Raw genomic sequence first — 6331 nt, 5'->3', positions numbered from 1 at the left:
AGTTTAGATATCACCAGAATAAAAATAAATACAAATGTTTAAAGTTTGGTCATAATTAAATGACATATAGGCTACGTTAAAAACCGATGTTGGTTCCGAAGTTTGCCGAGTACGCCCCCGATCACTCCCGAACGAGCGGTGACGTCACACGTGGCAAACATTGCCATTTGATCAAATCATTCCAAATGGCAAGCAACGCGACAACTTCAGACAGCGACAGCGACAGCGATCATTCAAGCTCAGATTCGGTGGGTTATCTGGATTCAGTTACAGAAGTAGAGAGTGAACCAGCTAGCCTTTCACTTCAAGGCATGTTGCCTTATCAGTAGCCTACGAGCCTCCTGCCCGGCAATCGAACAACGAGGCAGAAACTTGTGAAAGAGAAGCGGATTCCGCAGCCGGCGAGACTCGAGTCGGCAATACTGAATGGTAAATTCTGTTTTATTTCATTTGACCTGCACAAAATGTCGATCTTAATTTGTCATCTGTTCCTCACACGTCCGGCAGATATTGTTTTGTTTTTTTAATGTTATGTACAATATTCAGGTGTAGGCCTACATGTCAATGCTGTGAAAGCATGCCCACTGCAGATGAATGTGTATGCTGCAGAGAGATCTGGCAGGTGATGGAACAAATAGACAGTTTGCAACCTACTGACCAGATAGCAGAGTCCTGCATCGGGTCGGGTATCCGCGGGTACCCGACGGGTGACCCGCAAAAAAGGTGATTTGCGGGTGGTATTTTTTCAAACGCTTTTTTCCGGGTTCGCTTCTGGGTAAAACAAAGATGATGCGGGTCCGGTTGCGGGTGTTGCATAATAAATATATTTAAACAATAATAATTTAGTTTAATGTTTAAATCCTCAGACCTCTCCTCCGCGGGACCGAGCATAATCATAACCTCTGCAGTGAATCTATCTGCTGCTGAGCGCACCACATTCTGAATGGCTGAGGTGAAGCTCTCTAGCGGAGAATACAGCATTTTCAATAACTCTTCCTCAAGAGCGAAATCCAACGTCTGGGAGGCTTTTGGTGTCATCCTAGATGGAGAAGATAAACAACATCCCAGGCTTTTTGAGCCAAATATGCAACTGCGTGTGTTAATAATTGCACGTTGTCACTGCTTATATATATGCGGGTTCGGGTCGGGTTGCGGATCTTGTGCCGGCGGGTCGGGTCGGGTTGCGGAACTAATTGGCAATATGTGCGGGTAGCCGGGCGGGTTCGGTATTGCACGTCACGGGTGCGGGGCGGGAGCGGGTCTTGAAAATCAGACCCGTGCAGGACTCTGCCAGATAGAAGACACCGACGAGAAACTAAGGTGCATTATTAGCCAGCCAGGCTTTAGAGAAGGCTGTCTCAGTGTTTGGACACTGAAAATAGCGTCTCTTCAATACAAACAACAACACAGAGCAGTTGATGGCCCACTACACCGGTAAGTAAATATTGATTGACCCAACTGCCTATTGCAGCTTTGCTTTCATATAATACTTTTAGTCGCTACAGATATGGTACACTTTTAAAGATACCATTAAACTCTTTTCAAGCAGTCAAAAACAGCTTGGCTTTTATTTTTAATTTTTTTAATTTACAAAGTACATCATTTACAATATTATTTTTCCAAAGAAACATGTAAATATAACAACATTTTCCAAATCACAAGTTTGTAAGATTGTATTAATTTACTGTTTGATAAATAAAAAAGGGTTCTTTTGTTAATTTTTCACTTGTAACATTTGATCTTTATTGCAGTGTACATTAGTCTATTTTGGTATATGTGCGAGCCCACAAATAATTAAAAGTGGTAAAAATTAATAAAGATATTCAGACGTAATTCATTTTTGGCCTTACTTATTTCACTTCAACTTTTATATATTTCAGTCACTAGGCAAGTTCACTGTACTCTGGTGACATTTAGCTCAAGCTGGCATAACACCTGTAGTAACTTAATTCTGACCCGAGTTTTGTGCACAATCTTCCAGCACCCATGATCAATGTTTATAGCAATCAGGAAACATTCACAGCTCACAACTACACATCGCTTCCCCATCATGAATTGTTAGATAAAAAAAGTTTAGCGAGGTCCGGTTACACATATGTTGAGCGAAAATAGCGGAAGGATACAAAACAAACAATCAGACGAGGCTGGTGTTTGCCACGTGTGACGTCACACATCTGGGTTAATGGCTGGCAAGCTTTTCGCTACCGGAGCGGAATAACACGGGAAAGTGGCACACATTTCATGTTATTTGGGGGGTATTTATGGAAAGAATCATTGATGTTGATATGTCAAATGAAACAGTGGAAAGTGATGAAGCGATTTATTAACACAGAATAACTTTTATTTTGGACATTTCATGGACTTTAAGTTAATGTTAACGTAACCTTAAGTTTGCTAGGAGGCTATTGTTACGAGCTAGCTGTCTTAGCTAACAACAGTTAGCAGCTAACGTTTTCTGCAGTTTGTGTTGTTCTGAAAAACGTGATGTAGTTATTTAAGGGTATGTTAAATTAAAGTTATTTTACAAGTTGAAAGAGTTAAGTTGTGTTTAAAATCGTCAATGTAATGCACGTTAGAGGTTTTTAGTTGAACATGAAGTTAGCTAACGTTAGCTAACTCTACCAGGTTAGCATATTAAGCTGTACTTTCTTTGGCAGCTAGCTTAATACAAAGAGGGGTTTTGTGCTTCATTGCAAACTTTTCTTTGTTAATCTACCTGAAACTGTAGGGACAGTTTGTTTCTACTCAACTATACAGACCATTGTTGAGGAGATGCAAAACATACTGTACATGAGTTGGGTCCAACATATACCTTGAGTAATGTTACTTTGCTGCTAAAAATGAAACATCATTATCAGATGAGGACATCACCAAAGTGTGTGAGTCTGTCAGGGGATTTGATCTGTTCTCTGCATGTCGTACACACTGCTCTGGTATTACTTATCTTGTAAAATGTAAGTCTCGCTCTTGTCATCGTTCAGGCTTTGAATTTGAACTCCTATGACTGGTTGCGGACTTGAAGGGAACGCCTTCCTGACATCCAGGAAAAAGGTGAGATTCTAATACATTTGAATGCCAAAAGCAAGTTATTGTTTTACATCTTTTAAAATATGATTGTTTTGGGGCATTTCAGTTTTATTGGACAGAGGCAGTAGAGATCTACTGGAAACAGTTGAGAGGGAGGAAATGATATGCAGCAAAAGGCCCAGCCGGATGGTTGCTGCTCCGTGTGGAACGTGTTCTATCAGGTAAAGCACTTTGGTAGGCCTACCCAGTTATTTATGGTATTGAGCTTGAATTTAGCCTTTGGAATGTAATTTCCAACAGTGCATTATAAAGACTGAAAGATGTAAAGCTTGACACGATTTGGTCTTTTACTTAAGAGCATGTTTGTCCTCCTGTGTTGTCTTATTTCCTTATCTTTCTTTCAGGTGTAACATCTACCAATGGTACATGACAGAGACCTCCTCCACCTCTTTGCTGTCTTACTAGTCAATCCTTCTGATCAGGTCCTTTCCTAAATAGTGGTAAGTTTTACAGTTCAGTGTACGTTAATTTAGCAACTTAATGCTTTACCGCCGTTGAATAAACCCTATATTGCTAGTCATTTTATTAAAACTACGATTTGTAAACTTTTTGATTCCAATTACAATAAGTTATAATTGTAAAACATATCATAACATCCATCAGCAATCAATACAACAAATCATCCAACACTAAATAGAAGAAATCTGGACCTATTTCTTTTTATACAGCAGCATGTTTTGGGACTGCTCATTGATGTCATCAAGAGCCATTGAGTCTACCTTTTTGTAGTCGGCCTCTCAGAATGTTTATCATTTCTTTGTCTCTTAACATTCCTATAATTGTTTTTTTTTTTATTGTTGACATTGTTTTGTTCTTTATTTTTGTTGTGAGAATCACTTTGCAATTATTGTGTAAGTGCTATATAAATAGTTATACTAATATTATTGTTGTTACCATCATTACTATTATTAATAATGTCTTCTTTGTTTTCTTTATTTATCGCTGCAGAAAGGATCATGCCAGCCCACATCAAACACCTGATCAAGAGCTTGTGAACCTCACTGCTGCGGACACCTGTGTGATATTCGACTCTGACTGGAACCCTCAAAATGACCCGCAGGTACGATATATATATCTGCTCTGTCTTTCCTAAAGATAGTTCAATAGGGCTACAACAACAACAGTCTTTCCGTTTATTCCCTCGGTTCTTTAACTGTATATTTTCCCATTTAATGCTTAAAAACGTTGCTCTTTTGACCCCTCTTTTAATTTTTTATTTCAGGCTCAAGCTCGGTGTCATCGTTTTGGCCAGTCTAAGGCGGTGAAGGTGTACCGTCTGATCACTAGAAACTATGAGAGGGAAATGCTGGATAAAGCTATTCTGAAGCTCGGGCTGGACCGTGCTGTCCTGCAGAGCATGAGTGGGAACAAAGAAGGCAAAAACAACGGGGTGAGAAAAAGAAAATCTGTCATATTTCTAGATGCCAAGTAATTGTTGGGTCAGTCGCTGTTGCAGTACGCTTAGTTTAATTTCAAAAAGAGTTTTCTAAATCCACTTGTGTAAATGTCTCTCTGCGTCGCCTTTAGCCGGTCCAGCAGTTCTCCAAGAAGGAGATCGAGGACCTGCTGAGGAAAGGAGCCTACGCCGCCATCATGGACGAGAACGACGAAGGCAATCGCTTCTGCGAGGAGGACATCGACCAGATCCTGCAGCGAAGAGCCACCATCATCACCATCACCAGGTATGTTCTTAGCAGCACTAGCCACTTGCTCTTTGTGAGATAGCAAGTACTTGGTTATTTGAAATTTAATATTGATGATGTAATCATTAAAACTAGGGATGGGGACCGAGCCCCAGTATTAACGGGGCCCGGGACTGAATTATTAAAGACCGTGGTACCGTTAAGGTCCAACGTTATCGATCTTTTTATCGGTACTGGAGACATTTAAACAATAGATGTCATATGTATTATATCTACACAAACATTATATCGCAGTCTTACTGTCGCCAACTCCGTTTCTAATATGCAAAAAGACTACAAAGTGCGTCTATGATTTATGTTCGATCTTTCCAATCCAGACGAGAGATCTCTCTCCCCTGTCGGTGTGCGAGGGGGTGGGGCAGTTTACACACAGAACCTGCTACATGCATGCAACACACACACACACACACACACACACACACACACACACACACACACACACACACACACACACACACACACACACACACACACACACACACACACACACACACACACACACACACACACACACACACACACGTGCGCACTCAAACACATGGCGGAGAGAACTAAGCGCCCCGAGTGTAGTTATGTTACCCGTCTTGAGCATGGATGTATAATAAGAACTGGATACAGCCTGGGAGGCGGGGTCTCGTTCTTTCCTATGAGAGCTACTCATTGGCGCATGAAGTCAAAATGGCCCAACTTTTGAGAGCGAAACGTCACAGATTACCCAGCATGCCTGGCTGTCAGAGCAGAAGAACCCGTTTGTGCGCTCACAGAGCATGCGCCCCTTAAGCCCCGCCCCCCCGAGCACACACTCTCGGCTCACTAGAAATAATGGAGAGAGAGAATAAATCTAGATTCGGCTTTTAGTGCATTTTACAACTTTAAGGACTTAATGATTCTAGGGCTATACAATAGTTTATACTGGGTAGTTTATTTTGTTTCAAAAAAATTGTCCACCGATTTACAGACGTCTCTTTCCCAATGTTAGTCGGGTGTACGTTTTTTTTGTAATATTATTGTATTAAGTATAATTTATTAAATAAAAATACTGTTATGAACACTATACAATGTCTTTATTTTGATAGTTACCAGAATACATTGTATATTTAATACTAACATAAGCTGGTGATAGATAAATGCTGGTCTGCTGGTATGCCAGCAGACACATATTTATAAAGAAAGAAACAGAAGGGAGGAAATGATGATAGCTAGACTCAGAATAAATCACACAGCATTGAATGGTACGCTGCATGTCATGGGGAAAAGTAACAGTGACAAGTGTAGGAACTGTGGAGTTAAAGAAAATGTGGAACATCTATAAAGCTGAAAGAGAAAAACTAAAGGATAACGTTTTAGAGGCAGAGAGGGAATGGAGTGTGGTTGGTATTTTGGGAACAAAAGGAGAGGGAGAAAGAGCTACAAGAAAGGCACTGTTTACCTTTAGTGAAACTGGGGTAGGTAAAATGATCTAACATTAGGTCAGGAAAGATCATAGATTGTTGTTTTGTTTTGTTTTATTTATTATGTTTCTTATTTATTTATTTTTGGAT

At 40.3% G+C, this 6331-nt stretch overlaps 1 long non-coding RNA gene across 1 annotated transcript; it reads left to right on the top strand.

Moving 5' to 3' along the window:
* Positions 1-3157: 3157 nt before the first annotated feature.
* Positions 3158-4398, top strand: LOC307013044. Its single transcript, XR_013800835.1, has 4 exons — positions 3158-3248; positions 3432-3527; positions 4036-4147; positions 4310-4398. It is a non-coding gene; the product is annotated as an uncharacterized lncRNA (long non-coding RNA).
* The last annotated feature ends 1933 nt before the right edge of the window (positions 4399-6331 follow it).

This window comes from Notothenia rossii, assembly GCF_949606895.1.
Source record: "Notothenia rossii genome assembly, chromosome: 7".
NCBI classification, from domain to species: domain Eukaryota; kingdom Metazoa; phylum Chordata; class Actinopteri; order Perciformes; family Nototheniidae; genus Notothenia; species Notothenia rossii.
The sequence above is the reverse complement of the archived record's forward strand: the minus strand, read 5'-3'. Positions and strand labels throughout refer to the sequence as shown.